This window comes from Leopardus geoffroyi, chromosome E1, assembly GCF_018350155.1.
Source record: "Leopardus geoffroyi isolate Oge1 chromosome E1, O.geoffroyi_Oge1_pat1.0, whole genome shotgun sequence".
NCBI lineage: Eukaryota > Metazoa > Chordata > Mammalia > Carnivora > Felidae > Leopardus > Leopardus geoffroyi.
In genome coordinates, this window is record NC_059330.1 from 32,603,947 (window position 1) to 32,625,106 (window position 21,160).

The 21,160-nt window shown below is 36.8% G+C and overlaps 1 long non-coding RNA gene across 4 annotated transcripts in view; it reads right to left on the reverse strand.

The window, feature by feature from the left end:
- The window catches only part of LOC123603438, a 185,642-nt gene extending 175,887 nt beyond the window's left edge, over positions 1–9,755 (reverse strand). For 3 of the 4 annotated variants that reach the window (XR_006714885.1, XR_006714884.1, XR_006714883.1), the window contains exon 1: positions 9,697–9,728. This is a non-coding gene — a long non-coding RNA (uncharacterized LOC123603438). Of the gene's footprint in view, positions 1–9,696 lie in introns of all 4 variants that reach the window. The other variant, XR_006714886.1, reaches the window with a different exon arrangement.
- Positions 9,756–21,160: the final 11,405 nt, after the last annotated feature.

Consider the following 21,160-nt stretch of genomic DNA (forward strand, 5'->3'; position numbering starts at 1 on the left):
TCTACCCAACAAAACCCTCAGTAGAATGGACCCATCTGATTGGCCAAACCTGAGTCATGTGCCTATATAAATAGGCACATCTTAGTGTCAGGAGGCCAGGATACATGCAGTCCCTTCCACCCAAAGGGCTTATAATAGAAGGATCCTTCAAACATGAAGGTGTTGGGGTTCTAATGCTGGATAGTCCAAGGTGGGGAAAGCAAAAGAAAAACGTCCGTGACCCACCTGCACTGAGTGAAGTACATAATAGAGAAAAAAGATTATAATCCTTGGCAAAAAAAAAAAAAAAAAAAAAAAAAAAAAAAAAAAAAAAAAAAAAAAAATACCAGAACGAAACATGGAACACAACATTCCAGAACAAAAGTATACTCCCTGGTTATGCCAGGTGTATATATAACCAATATTGCATCTCTCTCTCTCTCTCCAAAGAGTATTCCTACACATCACTAGAATATCTTCACACACAAAACACATTCCCTTAAGTCTTATAATTCTTGTGAATTTTCTGTGTGTTGTGGAAAGTTGTGGAGCCTTCTATGGCTTCTATGGGAAGAGGTATACATTTGTGTATGAGCAAGTATTCCATTTTCATTGCAGATAATACAGAAGGCACAATTTTGCAAATAGGAGGAAAAAATGACACATGATTCTGCCACACCCAAACAACCAGCAATGACTCTCCTTTTATTTATTTAGTTAGTTTTTTTTTAGTGTTTATTTTATTTTTGAGAGAGAGCATGAGAGAGAGCATGAGAGAGGCAGACAGAGAGGGAAACAAACAATCCGAAGCAGGCTCCAGGCTCCAAGCTGTTAGCAGAGCCCAACAGGGGCTCGAACCTATGAACTGTGAGATCCTGACCTGAGCTGAATTTGGATGCTCACGTGACTTAGCCACCCTGGTGTCCCTGACTGTCCTTTTAGATGTGTATGTCCATGCATTTATTGTGCTTCTATAGTCATAATACAAAGTTTGTATGCATTTGTGTATAAGTTTATGGTTTATAGCATCATACAATATATTGGTTTAATCTTGAGTTTCTAAATTAACAAATTAACTGAGAAAACATTCTTAATGTTGAAATTTCTGCACTGCTTCTATATGAATAGATTATTTCTCCTTTTCTTTTCATTCCCTGTCATTTTTTTTTAATTGCCTTCTCTCGAAATATTTTAATTTGCCTCTGCCTCCTCAGGAAAAGAAAGTCTTTTCAATATTTTCATCTTGTATGATTTTTGCTTACTATCTCTGGACATTTTTATTTTCTTGAGAGGTATTACTCAAAATCAGGTAAGGAGACCAGTTGGCATTTTCACATAATTGGCAAGTTCCTCAGGCAAGAAGACAAATATAACACATCCCCTGCAGGTTGCTGAAACATTTCCCTCAGTGTTTATACCTCCAAGGTATTGAGATGGGCTCTCAACTTTCTTGTTAACCAACAGCAAACCCTTCCTATCACTGCTGCAGGGAGAAGCTGGGTTTTGACACCTTGAACCCTTTTGAATTTCTAAGAGGCTGGACTTTCTGGAAAATTCTGCTTTCCCTCCCTTCTCTGCTCTTCTCTCACTAGTTACCTGTTACTATGAAAAGAGAACGGGTTGGTTCAAGAACAGCGGTTTATACTCTAGTAGGATGAGGTTTCTGAGATGGCATGGACAGAGCAGAATGAGAGGCAGATGCCAGTATCAGACAGATCTAAGCTTCAATCCCAAAGCTTTCACTCCATAGTTGTGTTGCAGTCAGTGAGTTACTCACAGTTGTTGAGCCTCCATGTTCTCGTCTGCAAAATGGGAATAATAATATAGACCGCACTGGCTTGTTGTACATACATGGCTGACCCCATAAGCAGTAATTCATTAGCAGTAGTCCAAACTATGTTGACATCTACTGAATCCATAGAAACTCACCCCTGAATATTTTAAAAATTCTCTTACCTTTTGCTCACTTTTTAGCTTGTCGTATTTACTGTGGGTTCTCCTATATAGCCAATTAAAACAACTGAAAACAATAATTATTTTATTTTGCCCTATGTGGAGGATGCATACAATATACTGAACTGAAACCAACACCCTCCCACCAAGTTTTGCTTACACAATAACCTTTCCAAATATTAGCTGCTTCTCTCCACAAATAGGACATTGAGGATTTGGGTTTTTCTTTTTTTCAAATTTTTTTTAACTTAAGCAGCATACTGTTTCATAACCCCTGCAACTTATTAATAGCTTTTGTTTGTATAATGCTTTTTGTGTAAAGTCTCATTTCATGCCAGTGCATTATCTCTGCTTTGTATGTTTCTAACTACAGATTTCCTCTTTTTTCCATAAGTTGGTTAATGAGAAATGGCTTCCTTACATATCTTTGTTGGTTCCAAATAGATGTCTTTATTTAACATTTAACATATGTGTAAAAGTAAATGCAATTAATTATTTTTTCACCAAAGTTAATATTAAGGACATAAAAACTACTTCCAGAGGAAAAGAACTAACATCCCTACATAATTAATTCCTGTGATCACAGGAATATCAACTGGCAGAGCCAAAATTCAAACCCAGGTCAGTGTGATTTGAAAATCTATCCTTTCTCTAATACTTCATGTTAGTTGTTATTGGACACTATATTAAAACAAAATGCCCTCCATAAACTAAGTTAGGGCAAAACATCGTTACATAATTTTCACATCATTGTAACATAAAAAATAACTACCTTAGAATTTGATGATGTGTGGGGCACCTGGGTGGCTCAGCTGGTTAAGCAGCCAGATCTTGATTTAGTCCGGGGTCATGACCTTGGAGTTCATGAGATAAAGCCCCATGCAGGCTGCGTGCTATCCTCGGTGCTGACAGCACAGAGCCTGACTGGATCCTCTCTCTCTCTCTCTCTCTCTCTCTCTCTCTCTCTCTCTCTCTCTCCCTGTTTGTCTCTGCCCCTCCCCTGCTCTCTTTCTCTTTCTAAATAAATAAATAAACTTAAAAAAAGAATTTGATGATGTGTATCAAAAGTCTTTAAGTCTTTCAAACATACACATCCTTTGATAGTTATCCTTGTGAAAATACTAATTAAATGTAACCATAAATACTTACCCACAGCAATCTCAGAGTTGTTCGTAATACCTCAGGAGGTAATTTCAGCCCTGGATCTCAGCACTTTTCCACTTTCCATCACAGTGCCTCAACATGCTTGCCCTATCTACTTGGCTATTTATGCTCACATATTTAGTGTCTTTTCCTTGACTTTTTGTGAGGGCTTGACCTCATCAATAAGTGCACACTGGGACAACTCTGTGAAGAACAGCTGTGTATAAGAAGTGACAGAGGTGATGTTGGAAAAGTTCCTGTGACTAAAATGTAAATCTGATGCTACTCTAATGCCTAAAACTTTTATTGACTTCCAATCAAGTATGGATCAAGATCCTTGCTTATCTAGACCTGCCTATCTAACTCTGTGGAATACCACCTCTCTTGTTTTCTGAGCCCCAGCTCTATTGAACTATCAATTCTTTTTTTTTTTAATGTTTAATTATTTATTTTGAGTAAACATGAGAATGAGCATGAGTGGGGGAGGGGCAGAGAGACAGAGAAGGAGGGAGAGAGAGAATCCCACGCAGGTTCCACACTCTGTGGGGCTGGGTCTCAGAAGCCATGAGATCATGACCGGGGTTGAAATCAAGAGATGGTCGCTTAACCAACTGAACTGCCCATGCACCTCCAGCGCCATCAATTTTTAAGATGTTCCCTCCACTCCAGGATAATTGCAAGTGCTGTCTTCTACCCCAGAAAACTTCCAACATCTGCACTACTTTGACAATGCTTACTTATTCTTCAGTTTTCAACCCAAGAGCAAATTCTTGGAGAAGCCTCTCTAAATGTGAATTGCAGATGACCAAATATTTCAGGTAAACAAATACTTTAGGTATTTTAATACAATATTGTCCCAGATATTGCATATGATGTCTTGTCTTCGGGACTGTGTCTCAGATTAGAATAGATATTCCTTGGGGCGCCTGGGTGGCTCAGTCGGTTAAGCGTCCGACTTCAACTCAGGTCACGATCTCGCGGTCCGGGAGTTCGAGCCCCGCGTCAGGCTCTGTGCTGACGGCTCAGAGCCTGGAACCTGCTTCGGATTCTGTGTCTCCCTCTCTCTCTCTGCCCCTCCCCCATTCATACTCTGTCTCTCTCTGTCTCAAAAATAAATAAACGTTTAAAAAAAAAAAAAAAAAGAATAGATCTTCCTTGTAATTACTGGTGTTTAGCAATTTCACTTTGAATTTTTAGCCATTATCAGAGTATATAGTCATGTATTTACACAATTATTATCTCTTTCTCCCTACTACTTTGCAAGCTCCATAAGGAAAAGACTATGTCTGCTTTGACCACCATACTATCCTATGTACTGGCACAATAAAGGAAGAATACAGAAGTTCAGTGAATATTCTAAGAACAAATGAAAAAATTAATATAATAAAAATACATATGTAAAGGTGAAATTGCAAGCTAATAGTGAAATATTTTTAATGGGATGAAAGACTACATCTTGAATACCTTTAGTCATTATTAATAGTTTAGTTATTTTAGTTATTATTATTATATTAAACACTTGTTGAGTATTCTATTTCAGATACTAATGAATTTGAATTGCAATAGGTACTTTGCAAACATCATTTCCTTTAATCATCATGACAACCCTCTATGATGTAGTACTTATTAACACGGCCTCATAACATTAGAACATGAAGAATTAGAGAAGAAAAGCCATTTTTAACAGTCACAAAGCTAGCATGTTGCAATCTGGATTAGAACCTTTGAGCCCAACTCCAAAGCTGGTGTATTAATAAATGTGCTATATACGCATTTTGTTTTGTTGACTTAAGATTTTTACAGAAGTTGGGGTGCCTGGGTGGCTCAGTCGGTTAAGCGTCTGACTTCCACTTAGGTCATGATCTCATGGTTTGTGGGTTGGAACCCTGTGTCAGGCTCTGTGCGGACAGCTCAGAGCATGGAACCTGCTTTGGATTCTGTGTCTCCCTCTCTCTCTGCCCCTCCCCTGCTCACGCTCTGTCTCTCTCTCATTCAAAATAAACAAACATGAAAAAAATTTAAATAAAAGAATTTTACGGAAGCTGTCCAGAGCACTTGTTAAGAATAACTGTAGTCAGGGGGGCTTGGGTGGCTCAGTCGGTTAAGCGTCAGACTCTGGCTCAGGTCATGATCTCGCGGTCTGTGAGTTTGAGCCCTGCGTCAGGCTCTGTGCTGACAGAGCCTGGAGCCTGTTTCAGATTCTGTGTCTCCCTCTCTCTATGACCCTTCCCCGTTCATGCTCTGTCTCCTCTGTCTCAAAAATAAATAAACGTTAAAAAATAATTAAAAAAAAAAAAAAAGAATAACTGTAGTCAGAGGCACCTGGGTGGCTCAGTCAGTTGACCATCCGACTTTAGCTCAGGTCATGATGTTGTACTCTGTTGAGTTCCAGCCCTTTGTAGGGCTGTGTGTTGACAGCTCAGAGCCTGGAGCCTGCTTTGGATTGAATACCTACCTCTCTCTCTGCCCCTACCCTGCTTGTACTCTTTCTCTCTCTCAAAAAATAAAATTAAAAAAACATATAAAAATTTTAGAAAAAGAATAATTGTAGTCATAATCTCCAAAAACATTATATGCATACATACATGCATACATATATATGGATACATGTACATACACACACTGGAATATCTGCCCCAGGAAAGGATAACTTTGTAAACTTACTAAGTACCAACATAGTTATGACTCTTGATAACACATTAGGAAAAGCCATTTGCAACTAAATAGACTTTGGGTTTCACAGACTTCCTTTCTCTCTTAATTTAAGCACAGCCTATGATTTCCGATACAAATTTCCTAACACAAATTAATTTGTTACCAACAACTCAATATTATGTTAACTGTTTTTTTTTCCTGCTACATATCTTGTGGGAAAAAGATTATTCCAGATTATTTATACATTGCCTATTAAAAGAAAGAGATATAACCATTTACCTAGTGAGGAAAAGCAGAGCTCACTACATATGCCTTAAAGTTTGTTTCATGTTAATTAAAGCCACATGAAGCAACGTGCATTTCCTAAGATGAATGGTTAGTAGTAGATTTGCACTCCCTAAGACATGAGATGTGGTTAAGGTTATGATCTGGAAATAAGGCAGTCCATGATAATGAAGCTCAAAGATCCCCTGTTGGGCTACACTGTATCTTGGAATTGATGTGGAATATTATTTGCCTAAGTGTACACATGGCATTTATTTAAAGCAATAATAAATAATAGATTCAGAGTTCATCTGTGGGAAAAATGCCAATTTTTTTCTATGAGTATTTAGTGCATCTTGATACTAAAAGGATTTAAATGTGTTATTTTATTAAGACTTGGTCTCTTGCCAAATGAGAGTAATTTTAGCTTAGTTTGAATAAATCTTACCACATAGTTATTTAATTATGAAGGAGATGTTAAAAAATATAAGAGATCACAAACTTCTCACTGAGTTGAGGGAACTAAGCTAGTTAAAACCATATCTCTAATAAAAAGAGAACGTCCTGAAGGGTTTCACAGAGAACAGCAATTCATACAGAGTTCTCTTTCTGTATTTGGGTGCCTTATGGTTTTCATTCAAGGTGACAGTACGTTCTGGATGCTGTATAAGATACGGAATTAAGAATGTCTAATAAATATGAATTTTGCAGTATTGAGGCTCATAATAAAATTGTTATCATTTATGTGAGCATCTATTCAAGAATGAATTCTTATAGTCACAGGATAGAAGCTTGATTCTCAGAGAGGCCAACTGCAGAAAGGCATTAATCTACCCTCTGGTCCCCTTTGCCATCCGTGAAGAGATAAAGAAAACCTTTGGTTTGGAAATAGATCTGAGAAAAAAGAAGCATAGCTTGAGTATCTTTTGAACTTCCTTCAAAAATGATTAAAGATGAGAAAAATCTTGAAATTGGGGTAAAACAAAACAAAAACAACAAAAAAAGAATGTAAACATCTTACGCTAGGAGGCAATAGTTTGGTTGAAATTAGTTGCCTGGTGCCATTTATTTTGCAAGGGGTCATCTCCATAGCAAGCTGGGACCTGCCCCTTCTGGGGGAAAAGAATCTTAAGGCTGCCATCAGCTGTGAATTAGATTATAGAGGCATCAATCTTATTAAATACTAAGAGAAAATTCTAGTTAATACTAGAATTTCAACACACCAACATTCTCCACTTTTTCTGGGAAAGATTGTTAGATTCAGTAAGGCTCAAAAGTTACCATCGAGCTAGGAAGCAGTAAAGTGGTTAAGAATTCGGCTTACACTGCAAAATGTTAGCACTGTAAAGTATGCCGGAAGTGACATCATTGCCCAGGTGTATAAACATTGGCGATTTTAGGCCCCTGCAGGTAAATAATTACTACACAATGAGCCAAATTATTTTTTTAGATACGTAAGCACAAACACCCCTTAGCTGGGAATTTAATGAGTCAGTTCTGATATTGGTAATGGTCCACAAATGATGTATTTTAGGCAAAATCTTAAGTTTGAAAGATGAGAGATAAATTTCTGCTCTGGAAGTTCATTAGGATTGCACCAGCTTGGGAATTAGAAAACATGGCATGGCTTATACCTTGTTTGTTTACAGAGCATTGCATATATTTGTGTATTTCACTTATCATCTGCTTTTTAAGGTACATGTGAAATATAAGGGGAAAATGTATGTATTGGTTACATTATTAGTTATGTTACTAATTAAATTAACTATACTAAACTACCAGTTGAAAGTCAGTGTGATGAGTAGATTCAGTGGGAGTTCATAGGAAAGAAATGTAATTCAAAGTAATGATGTCAGGAAATTTACCAAAAGAATGTACATTTATTTATTTATTTATTTATTAAATATATTTATTTTGAGAGAGAGGGAGAATGAGCCGGGGAGGGGCAGAGAGAGAGGGGACCAGAGGATCCAAAGCAGGCTCTGTGCTGAGAGCAGAGAGCCCAGTGCAGGGCTCAAACTTATAAAACGTGAAATCATGACCCAGGCCAAAGTTGGACACTTAACTGAGTGAGCCACCCAGGTGCTCCAAGAGAAGGTACATTTAATTATGGATTGAAAAACAAAACCCAAAAACCTTTTAAGAAGATTTAACATGAATCAGCAAGGGAAAGAGTACAGGCAAAGTCAGAGAAAGGGAAATCTAATGAAATGCATGCAGAAGAATATGGCTGAACCCAAACCCAATATTATCCATGTTATGGACTGAATGTTGTGGTTCCCCCCTCAGAATTCATATGCTGAAACCCTTCCCCTCAGTGTGATAGTATGGGGAGGTCAGGTCTTTGTAAATTAATTAGGATTAGCTGAAGTCATGAGGGTGGAACCTTCTGGAATGGGATTAGTGCCCCTGTAAGAATCCCAAGAGAGAGCCTGCTTCTCTCTGCTCTCTGCCATTAGAGGATACAAGGAGAAAATGGCCACCTGTAATGTGAAAGAAGGCTGTCACCACAACCCAACCGTGCTGGCGCCCTGCTCTTGGATTTCCAGCCTCCAGAACTGTGAGAAAAACATTTGTTTTTTAAAGCCACCCAGTCTGTGGTATCCTTTCATAGCCTGAATAGACCAAGACAATCCAAGAGTTCTTGATATCTATGAATAGTATTTTGTTTAGGGTAACTTTTTGCATGTTATTTAGCTTCTCTTTGTAGATGTTAGCATTTTTTGCTTACTGATTATATTGGCAGAAAAGGTAGATTACAAATTTTTAAAAACAGAAGACATGTATTGTATAACAAAGATATACACATTTGTGCATGAACTCCTATTTTCTCTATTGATTCAAAAGCAAATCTTCATTAGTGATGACTAATGATGCGGGTGCATTGCATAAGTGATGTATCTGTTTATTCTTTTCTTTGATGTTGGTAATTTTGAGTTTATATATTTATCATAGAGTGACTGTGCCTTTATATGTTATGAGGTGTTTCTTCTTTTGCCTTTCATCTAAAGAGAAATATCTGTAACTATTTTCAGCATTACTTCTCTTATCTGTCACATCCCAAAATGTTTAGATTTATGTGGGCAGTTTTCTGCCCTTGTGTTCTGAATATATTTTTTAAACTTACAAATGAATATCTATTGGAGCTTACAAAAGTAACAAACATGGTGTCATTATTATACAGTAAAAACTCAGAATATAGTTCACTGACTGCTTCCAATAATGCAATAGACTATACTTAGGGCAAAAGTCACATTAAAGTATCTTAAGTGTATGTGTATGTGCATGTGTGTGTGTGTGTGTGTGGTGTGTGAATTCATATATTTTTTTATCAAAATCATTAAGGATAATATATTCTTTGAACATTTATTTACTTATTCATTTTACTTATGAAAGTACTTGATACATATTAGTTAGTACAATAGTCACCCCTTATCTGTGGGAGGTATGTTCCAAGACCCCCAAAAGGATGACCCTGGGTATTACTGAACCCTACATATACTCTATTGTTTCCTATATATATATATATATATATATATATATATACTTATGATAAAGTTTAATTTATACATTAGGCACAGTCAGAGATTAACACCAATAACTAATAATAAAATAGAACAACTGTAACAATATACTATGATCAAAGTTATGTGAATGTGGTCTCTTTCTCTCTTTAAAAATATCTTCCTACACTATACTCACCATTCTTGTGATGGTGGGGATGAGAAGATGCCTATGTGATGTGAGGAAGTGAGGTAAATGACATAGGCATTGTGACATAGCGTTAGGGTGCTATGGACCTTCTGACAATTTGTCAGAAGCATTATCATGTGCTTCCAGACCCTGGTTGACCATGGAAAGCAAAACCATCCATAAGGGAGGGGGGACTACTATATTTGTTCCAGTGCATATTAGGCACTGTGGGAGGGTTAGAAATAAAAAGGTGAGTGAACAAAAGTCGCTATTCTGAAGGAGCTACATGCAATTATTTGGCAGTTGACCTGATTCCGAGTTGAAAAGTTCTTGCCTATGTCAGGATCCTATTCCCGCCTGGTTGAAATAAATTCAGAGCACATTTTTCATAATTGCAGCATAAGTGACAGCTTCCAACCTTCTTGAAAACAAAGCCAAACTCTTTATACTGGCAAGCAAAAGAGTGATGATGTGGCAGGTAGGGGAATCGCAGAGGGCCCGAGAAAGATTTATATTGCTTTTTACTAAATTTGGATAAAAGTTCAATAGGAATTAAACTCTTTTCCTCTAAGCACACTGTGGGGAATTATGAAAGACAAGGCTAAGCTATGCTGAACGTGGCAGCTTATTTATTGTTTTATAGATTTCTATTCGGAGAAGGACACAACCAGTAATGCACTTGCCGCTGTTTCTCATCTATTTTGTCTTATTTCTGCTTGTGCAGATCCCACTGCATGTATCCTATCGAATTTGAGTTTTATGGTCCTTCAGATTTAGTGGGAATTTGAAAAACAAATTAAGTTGTACTTTTCAGTTCCAAACCAACACAGAGGGAACGTATTAGGAGTTTGATACAAATGACCTACCCTATTTGGAAAATTATCTTTTATTATAGGTCAATGGTGTTCAACGAAGGGTGATTCTATCTCCCAGGGGCCATTTGGCATTGTCTGGAGACATTTTGCTCGTCACAACTGGAGGATGTGTTGCTGGCATCTAGTGGGTAGAAGCCTGGGATGCTACTAAACATCCTCCAGGGCACAGGCTAGTTGTTTCCCAACAAAGCATTATCCACCCCACTGTCAATAGTGACAAATGAAGAAACTGACATAGATAAGGCCTCCAATAGGCAAACAAGTGCATCACCTCTTCTGTTGAGTCAGTTTGAAAATGGACAGCTTCCCCCCGCCCCTTTCTTTCACTTTTTATTAATTCTTCCTCTTTAGTTGTGGGCTGTTTATACAGACTACTTGCAAATCTAGAATAAATGTAGAGTAAGAGGAGACACTGACTTATGGTGATAAAAGGTACAATATTAACAGCAATACTTCTAAAATCAGATGGCTGAGGTTGAGATCCAGATCTCGCTGGATGTTGTGACCATGATAATAGTACATTCCTGTATCTCAGTTCTCTTTTCTTTTAAAATGTCTGCTATAAAATGCATCCCATTGGGTTTTGTAAAAATTAATTGAAACAGGACCATGATGGAATAACTTGTAGCAGACCACCCTCATCAAGAACAACTAGAAAAACTGAATAAAAATGTACTTTTTGAACGTACTGGAAAGCTGCCAAATGAGTCCGAGGTTGAAGGGCCAAGATCTCTGAGAGAAAGAAGTTTATTAAAGAATTCTCTATGCTGATTTTCTCTCCTGGATAGTCAGTGAATTAATTACAGAATAGCAGAAGATTCAGAATCCAGGCAAAAAACTGGCAGACCTTTTGATAATGTCATAAGACTAGGAAGGTAGAAATTGGAATCTGGGGCTTTCAAGGCAGGGAGGACTTGAAGGAAGTGAGGCAGAAGACGGAGGGCAGGCACTCTAAGCTTTGCGCATGGAGGCATCTGCCATTTGTAAGATGTAGCGTGAGGGCTTTAAGAGATCCTGCAGAAAGGAGCTGAAAGCCTAAACAGAAGTTTTAATAGCCTTGTGCTCCTACAGAGAGAAAAAGTGGAGCTCAGGACCTGACCCAGAGGAGGGATTAGAGTAGGTTAAATACTCCTTAAAGGCTGTACCCTACCAACAAGGTGAGCAAGAGTTGAACCGAACTCATAAGGTCAGTGGCTGCAGCTCAAAGCAGAATTTTGGAGCCTGTGCTAGATGTGGGGAGCATGCATGTAGGGAAGCAGTAGCAACCCAGAGAAGCCTTTCAAAGACCTAGGGAATGAGGGGGTACCTGCACAGGATTAAAGACAACTGCACAGCCCAGCACTGACGGCGGAGCCCCATGGGGTGAGGGGGAAGGGTACCTATAAAAGTAGGAGAGTCAACTGTAGTCCAGAGGTACTGGAGCCAAAGCAAAGTGAGAAGGGTACCACGCAGATCAGAGCATCAGTGTCTGTGGAGTGTGAGAAGCTTCTTCACTGGGAGGTAGTGGTGGACACAAACGTGTTGAAAACAACGGTGGAGGGCTGATCAGTTAAGTAAACTGAAGGCGATGTCAGCCAGGTTTCTTACCGTCAGAGAAAGGAATTATAAAAATGGGAAGGGGGGCGGCCCCTGGGTGGCTCAGTCGGTTGAATGACTGATGATTTTGGCTCAGGTCACAATCTCATGGTTCATGACAAATAAATAAACTTAAAAAAGTGGGAAAATCTGAAAGACTCCTGTGGTGTTAAATTATAATTGGAAGTATTAAATTGTAATTGGTGTGAACTCATAGTTCATATCAATGTGTGTGTGTGTGTGTGTGTGTGAGGGTGTGTGTTTCTGAGTAATATGCATATGGGCATGTGTGTGTATGTATAGATGTATATATATTTATAAGGGTATGAGAAAATACCCATTATATCTACATATATATTAAACATTTTATATTCATACATATATGATATATATAATGTACATGTTTTTAGACACATATATTTATATGTGTATAAATGTGTGAGAAAATATGTATATATACATATGTAGGCATATCTATATCTATATTTTCTATCTCTGTCCTAATGAATCAAACAAACAAATAAAAAACCCAGTAAAAAGAGCCACCAGAGGGAAGGGGAACAACACTGTACCTCAACGAAGCAACAATAAATCTGATAGATTCTCTACAGAAACAATGCAACACAAAGGACAATTAAATGATATATTTAAAATGCTAAAAATTTAGAATCACAAAGTATGTAAATAACGCTACCTTTTTCAAAAGAAATCATGGCCCAGAGTTTTTCTCTTGATCTGGCAACAAATATCCTTCACTCATTAAAGTTCACTTTGAGTCAATATTATATTTGACACTTAGTACTTCATGCTAAATGGAATCAGAAAAAATATAATTTTTAATGATACTATTTGCAGTAGCATTAAAATTCGAACATCCAGAATTAGTAAAATGTGTGTACATTGTATCTTAATGTATATGAAACTGTTACACAGAAATCTACATTAGTTACTTTCAGTAATTTCCTCCTTTCAGGGGGAAATAGTTGTAAACAAACTGTGGTATAAATCATGCCCACAGACTGTAACATGCAATATTGTAAAGATGTTAATACCCCCTGTTTCTTTGTAGATTCACTGAAAACCCTTCAAAGTCCTAGCACTGTTAATTCGTCATTACTGACAAGCTGATTCTAAAATTTTAACATAAAGGGCCAAGAACTGAAAATATCATCTTGAAAATGAACAAAACTAAAAGGTTTGCATGAGCAGGTATTGACACTTATTTATAAAACAACAATCGTGACTGTGGTTTTGGTACAGGAATAGACAAATCAATAGAATAATGTCCAGAAACAGAACACACATAAGCAATCACTTGATTTGTGACTAATACAAAACTGTAGGATATAGAAAGAATGACCTTTGAAATACTTCCCTATAAATATCAATCTATATTTTTCCAAATTCATATATAAATAAATCATGGAGTATGTAAAAGCTTTACACCATCTACAGAAAACAATTCCTGTTGTATATGTAAACATAAAGGGTAAAAGAAAAAAGCTTTTATAAGATAATGGAATATTTCCATGATCTTAGACTAGGTAAAGATGTGTTTATCAGGACATAGTGCAGAGCCATGATACCAAAATATGAAAAATCTACCTATATTTAAGAATTCTTATTTATTAAAATATAACACTTAAAGAGTAGAAAGCCATAGAGTATATTATGTACATATACGTATTATTAATAACTTGAACACACACACTTCAAAAAAAGGATAAACGTTCTCAACCCCTGATATAAAAAGATAAATAGTACCAAGGTTGATGTCCCACCAGTGGTGAAAGTGTAAATTGGTACAACCACTTCAGAAATCTCTTAACAGTATCTACTAAAATTGAATATATATGAATGCTCATAGCAACATTATTACTTGAAGTCAAAATTTTAGAAACATCCAAATATCCATCGCTAGGAGACTGGATAAGTAACCTCTGTAATATTATCCAGTGAAATACTAGAAGAAATAAGAATTTAAAATTATGCCTACACACAAAAATGTGGGTGAATTTCTTAAGTTCAATGTTGAATGAAAAATTATTTCAGTCACACCATCACACATAACATAATTCTACCCATGGTGATAGAAATCAGAAGTATAGTCGCTAATACAGCAGAGTTAATGATTGAAAGAAAATATTAGGTTGCTTTAGGAGTACTACTTACGCTCTGCTTGTTAATATCAATGGTTGTTACAGAGCATGTATATTTTGTGAGAAATCATGATCTCTCCACTTTTGACATGCGTTTTTTGTATATATGCTGTACTTCAATAACATTTATTTAAAATTAAATGGAATAATTCACTTAATATTTTTAAACCCATAAATAATGCAAGAGTATAGATATTGGGACACACTAAGTGCTCAAGAAGTGGCCATTGTTATTATTATTATAGTTCTTTAATTGATATAAGGCAAAACACATGTGGATACATTTCTAGATAAAAGAACAGGTTTTCATAATTCTAAGATTTGAGTGCAGACGTTTTTATTTTATTTTTCTTAGTAAGTCAAAGGTTTTGGGCTTTGTTATTTCGATCCCAATATATAATTTTCTCTTTTGCAAATCTGCGTTTTATTGAATCATTTAGGGCCAATTGTTTACGGTCTGTTTCCATATTAGCTGGGACTTTAATCTGAACTATATAATCAGAGAGGAGTAGCTGATTAAATAAGAGAACTCACTGTGTTGTGATGAATCAAATTTGCAAAACTCCTTTAGATTTTCAAATGAAAGGTTTTATAACAGTTGACTGCTAATGTTAGGGAGACATTTTCTGCAGAGATATCAAAATTACATGACCTCTTCAATTTTTAACATGAAAATGCTCTATAAAATCTCAATTATCTCAAAAACTGTGGAAAGTTTGAACAAAGAGTAGCCTCAAGTGAAAAATAAAAGTTAATTTAAGTAATCCTTTAATTTGTCTATTTGGATAAGATGGAGTCTCTCTCTGTATAGGCTTGGAATTCTAACAGATGAGGATGAGAGTGTATATTTCTAATTTGTGAGGAAATCATTTACCAATGCACTTTAGTAAGTTACCTTCCAATAAGGCAGCTGTAACATGTTCCCAAACCAAACTTCCAGTAGATTTGTTTCTAACCGAATGAAACCATAAAATCTAACAAGACCAAAAAGTTTATTTTGCATGCTTGTTAATCAATCTATTTAAATAAAATCTAGAGGAGACTAATCTTTGGAAGACTAAAACAGATAATGATTGAATCCTCTAAATGTTCATGTAGAACGGCTGCATTGCCTCCATTCTACATAACCTTCCCTTTCATTTATTTTACTTTTAATTTTTTAAAGTTTATTTATATTGAGAGAGAGAGAGAGTGTGTGTGGGAGGGAGGGAGGGAGAGACAGAGAGATACAACACACCAAGCAGGCTCTGCGAGGCTCAAACTCCCAAACGGCGAGATCATGACCTGATCCGAAATCAAGAGGTGGATGCATAGACGGACTGAGCCACCCAGGTGTCCCTAATTGCCCTTTTTAAAAATGAAGTGTTTTCGTTTTTTTTTTTTTTTTTTTTTTTGCACTATAAAATTTATATACACTTTAAAGATACTTTGAAAAACAGTTAATGATAAAAATGAAAAATTTCACATTTCATTATAGAATGCAACCACTGTTAATAGTTTCGTGTAATTTATTTCAGTTGAGTCTGGATATACTTGTAAAATTGAGATTACATGTCATATATAACTTTAAAACTTTGGAGCACCTGGGTGGCTCAGTTGGTTAAGTGTCCGACTTCGGCTCAGGTCATGATTTCACGGTCTGTGGGTTTGAGCCCTCTGTCTCTGTACAGCCAGGAGCCTGGAGCCTGCTTCAGAGTCTGTGTCTCCATCTCTCTCTGCCCCTCCCCTGCTCATGCTTTTTCTATCTCAAAAATAAACATTAAAATAAATTTTTAAAAACACCTTTGTTTCATTATATATCATATTAGTGTTTTAATGATATAATTTTCCCTAAATTTTTAATGAATAATATTCCCTTATTAGTGCATTAAATGTTATTGTGTATGAAACCTTTTTTGGTATTGCAATGATGTCTTTATTAAAGATTATCAGAAATAAAATCCTTGGGTCAAAGTGTATTAAATTTTTGAATATTTTATTTTTGATTAATCCCTGTAGAGTATCATTTATTTAGTAAACATGGAAATAATGTTAGAATGCTGACTTTAATATTTCTATATTTAACAAAATATTCAGATATTGCACACAAAGTGTTACTTCTGATCCTTTCTACATATTCTGTGTGGAGCCATTTGTTCAGAAGGACATAATTTAAGAAACTTATTTTTCTTAAACCCTTTTACATGATTCCACTTGCTTTTGGAGTCAAGAACAATAATATTTTATAGTTACCTTTAAGATCCTTATCTGTTTTGATAAAGTAAGTAGGTAGCTGGATAGATAGATAGATAGGTAGATAGGTAGACAGACAGACATGAAGGGCAGATGAGTGAAATTTCAGCCATTAAACATTTAGTTAAGTAGACCCATGGAAACCCTGTCTGAGCATGCTGGACAGAAAGGTTTTGTAATGACAAAGAGTTTTGTTGCTCAGTATTTGCAGATAAACCATAAATAATTTACATTACTGCTCTTCAAATGAATATTAACATTTTTGATTGATAATTAAGGACCAGTTTATGACATTTGTATACGAAGCTAAAGTACGTGAAATCTTGTATTGGTATAGTAAGAGTTAAAGGGGGAGGAGGCATAGGAGAATTTGAAACAGGTAATTAATTTGGTCAAATATGCATTTAAAGAAACCACACGAACAGCAGTGCGGCTTACGCACTGGATTTAGTAGAGAGCGAGGGAGTGAGAGTAGAGTAAGCCAGGGGCCATCATCGCGGAATTTCTGTTCATTTCTTGGCAGCATATAGTAATTTTAAACAAAACATTCTAGAGGGAACAGAGAGACACTTAAATGAGCTGGGATATGTGAAACAGCCAGAGCCACTGTTGGAAGAACACTAATGTCAGGGAAGCTGACTTTTCACAATAACATTTGAGGCATTTGTCAAGTAAGTGTCTTGGGTTGGATTCAAGAAGAATTTGTCTTATTTAAAGTCTGTTATGCACATGCAATGTTTAGTTCCATCCAAAATCTTAGGTGGGGTTTGACTGTTGGACAGACGGTGTTATTCTTCAGGCAGTGTTGGTGTTCCTTGCTGGCTCTGGGGGCAAGTCGGGAACCATGCCATACTGATTGGTATGTTTCCATTCGTAATAATGGCTGGGTACATCTGTTGCTACAATGTGCCTGGATAGAAAAAGGATTCAGCATTTTGTACCATGCCCCATCAGAGCTTTAGGAGGGATAGTCAGTGAAATAATTATCAATTATCCAAACAAATCATCCTTTTTTTTTTTAACCTTTGCAGAGTTCGTCATTAGCAAGAAAGGAATGCAATCTTGCTGGATATTTATTTATAATCACAGTGGTTCAGTTAAAAACCGAAGCAATCTCATAACACAATTGTGCCCTTATGTATAAATCTGAACTTGGTTTTAATAAAATCGTGCATACACACACACACACACACACACACACACACACCAAGGTTTTCATTCTTCATTATAATTAATGTTAAATAAAACATTATAAAATAGCACCGTCCCTTTTCAATCGCTTGCATTGACTGTAATATTTACCACGAGTAGACTTAATACAAGGTAAGATTTAGCACTTGTGCATGCATACATGCTACCTTTGCTTGAAATAATCATAATATCCTTCTAAGCAGGGTTTTGCACATCAAAAACAAAACAAAACAAAACAAAATAAAACCTACTGCAGACTAATGTGTTTTTTTTACTTATTTACTTTTTTTAGTCCAACAAAAAGCGTTTCCTATAATAAAGAGCAGAATGTTCTCATAACATGGATATATATGTATCCTTCTATGTAGCATACATATTAAGGCATCAATGAACAAGCCAAAAATCCAGAAATTCTTTCTATTTGTAGGGTTAAATCACTTATGAAGGGTCTATTCAGGTGGAAGACATTAGAAGCATCTTTAATGATAAAACCTTTTTATAAAGGAAGCAAACACCAATTACTTTTTGATCAACACCCACTAGATATATATATTAGTTTTTAAATAGCTTGCTAAATTTTCAATCTAAAAATGCTTTGAAACTCTGGATAAAAATTACCTGTTTCTTGTCATTGAAAATTCCACTATAAATTAAGAAATTGACATGCCTGATTTTTTATCATGTGTCTGCCATCATAGAGTGTGATCTTTGAGGGGAATATTCATAAAGTCACATTTTTGAATCTGGAGTTCTGAGAATCAGACTCTTGTGTTTTCATTCATAACACTTCTGACACCAAATATGTGGTTTTTCCCCCCCTACAGCAAAAGATTCTCCAAGTGTCCTGATACTGAATGGGTGACTTACAATTCAATTTTGACATTACTTGGGAGTTAGCACAGATCCCCACAGTTTAAGGAGGAGTCTTAGTGTTTAAACTCATTCTCACAGAACTGCGATCTACATCAGACACCAATTCTAAGTCCTAGCCTCCCACACTTCTGAAGACCACGTATAAATTAGAGGTTCCCAAGACCTTCCTTTGGGGTTCAATAATTTGCTACAACTACTCACAGAACTCTGAGAATTACTTTATTTACTGTTATTGGTTTGTTATAAAGGATAAACATAAACAGCCTTAGAAGGAGCTATATGGGGCAAACAACAAAAATAGTCCTGGGCACAGGGACTTCTTTCTCTATGGATTTGGGGTGCACCCTCCGCCCAATATGGGGGTACATCCATCAACCCAGAAGCTGTTCAAATCCCAGCATTCAGGGTTTTTTTATTGGGGTTTCATTATGTAGACAAGATTGACTAAATCATTAGTCATTGGTGATTGAACTCAATCTCTGGGCACTCTACTCTCCCTGGAGGTCAGGGGATAGGACTGAATGTTCCAACCCTCCAATCATGCCTTAGTATTTCTGGTAACCACCCCGCTCCTGAAGTTAAGTTACGTATTGTACCCCAGCCATCAGCCATCTCATTAGTATACAAAACACTCATCACTCTGGAGATTGCAAGTGTTTTGGTAGCTGTTTGTGAGGAACCTGAAACAAAGACCAAATACACATTTCTAATTGTATCACCTAGACTTTAACCTTAGTGAATTCAACAGACTTAATATGGTCAGGCTGTCTGGAATGTAAGTCCTCTGACCTGCTTCCATGCCTGCATTCTTTTTCAAACCACTTACCTTATAAATAAGGGAAAAGACACTAAGCCACGAAAAAGGAGATGTAGATTTTAGTCCTTTTGCTGTCAACTAACTGAATGGTATTGGACAACTCCCATTCACCAATGAGGTTCAACCCATGGAACACGTGTAGAAAACTGCATACTCTTCAAGATCCCTCAAATCTAAGATTCTATGATATTATGCTCTGTTGGATGAGACAGCTCCCAAGAGTGTACAAAGTCCAAATAAGGTAACAGTACTTAAAATAAAATTTGAGTCTCTAATGTTCATTACTGAAATAATATATGTTGTTTACTCTGTTCTATGATCACAATAAACTACTAAAAATAACAGGTAAGTTTAATTTCAAAATAAATGGTAATTTTTCTTCTGTTCTCTTGAATTTACTGCTGGTGTATTCAAGACCATATCAAAATCCGGGGATAAAGCAATCTTGATGTATGAAAAGTAAGAGGTAGTTAGTACCCAAAATTATAGGACTGATGGAGTCAGATGGCTGCAAATAGAAGCTGACCAAACTGCACTGTATAAACACGATGTAGGGAAAGGGATATAAGTCACAATGGTCAAAGATCATAAGCAGTGTCAGCCTAATTCCACATAAGGTCAACATAAAAAGTAGTGGAGTCTTGTCAGGTGAGTTGAGTACAGACGAAGAAAAATGGAGTAGGCCATAATTAGAAGTCCAGGCTGGCAGGGGGTCTTTATTCAGGGGATCTTAGTGGGAATTAGCCCACTCACAAAGTGCCCCAGGAGAAGTAATTATATGGACAAAAATTTGTGTCCTGCTGTATGATACTATAATGGTGGATAAATGTCATTACACATTTATCAAAACCCATAAAATTTACAACACCAAGGGTGAACCCTAATATAAACTACAGACTTTGGGTGACAGTTGATGAGGGAGCATAAGGCAAGCCCCCAACCCCCTTGGGTGGGATAGGTGTGATATTCTTCAGGCACTCCTGGCTGCCCAAGAACAAAGGGAAGGGAAAAACAAATGGCTAAGTGATAGAAATCATAGTCATTCAGGATGGGAATCTCTACCAGTTTGTAACTGTCTTTTTTTTTAAATTTTTTAATGTTTATTTATTTTTGAGGCAGAGAAAGACAGGGAATGAGCAGGGAAGGGGCAGAGAGAGAGGGAGACACAGAATGTGAAGCAGGCTCCAGGCTCCGTGCTGTCAGCACAGAGCCCGACGCGGGGCTCGAACTCATGAACTGTGAGATCATGACCTGATCTGAAGTCGGAAGCTTAACCGACTGAGCCACCCAGGTGCCCCTGTAACTGTTTTTTAATGATTTACAAGAAAAAAGGCAATCTTCAGAAACCTATAGACTTACTTTCCTAGAGTCCTAACATCACTGTCCCCCTCCATAGTGATGTGGGGATCAAAGGCAAAGAAATGTAAATAAAACTAAATTCCTTTATAACCTGTAGCCCATTGACAAATATTTGAGGCAGGCTGAGTATAACATTTCTCCAGGAACTCCTTCTGTCCTAATGTTAATGCTTTGCTAGAGGGAAAAACAACCTTAGCTTGACAATAGACAGGCCTCCAGAATCTCTGGAGTCAGTCCTCTTTAGCATATGAAAATCCTTTTGGAAAACTTACCTCCCCCAACTCCATAGTATATAATAGGTCACTCCTCACAACCCCAGTGCAGCTCTTTCTACCAGAGGGTCCTGTCCCTGTGCTTTAATAAAATCACCTTTTTGCACCAAAGACTTCTCA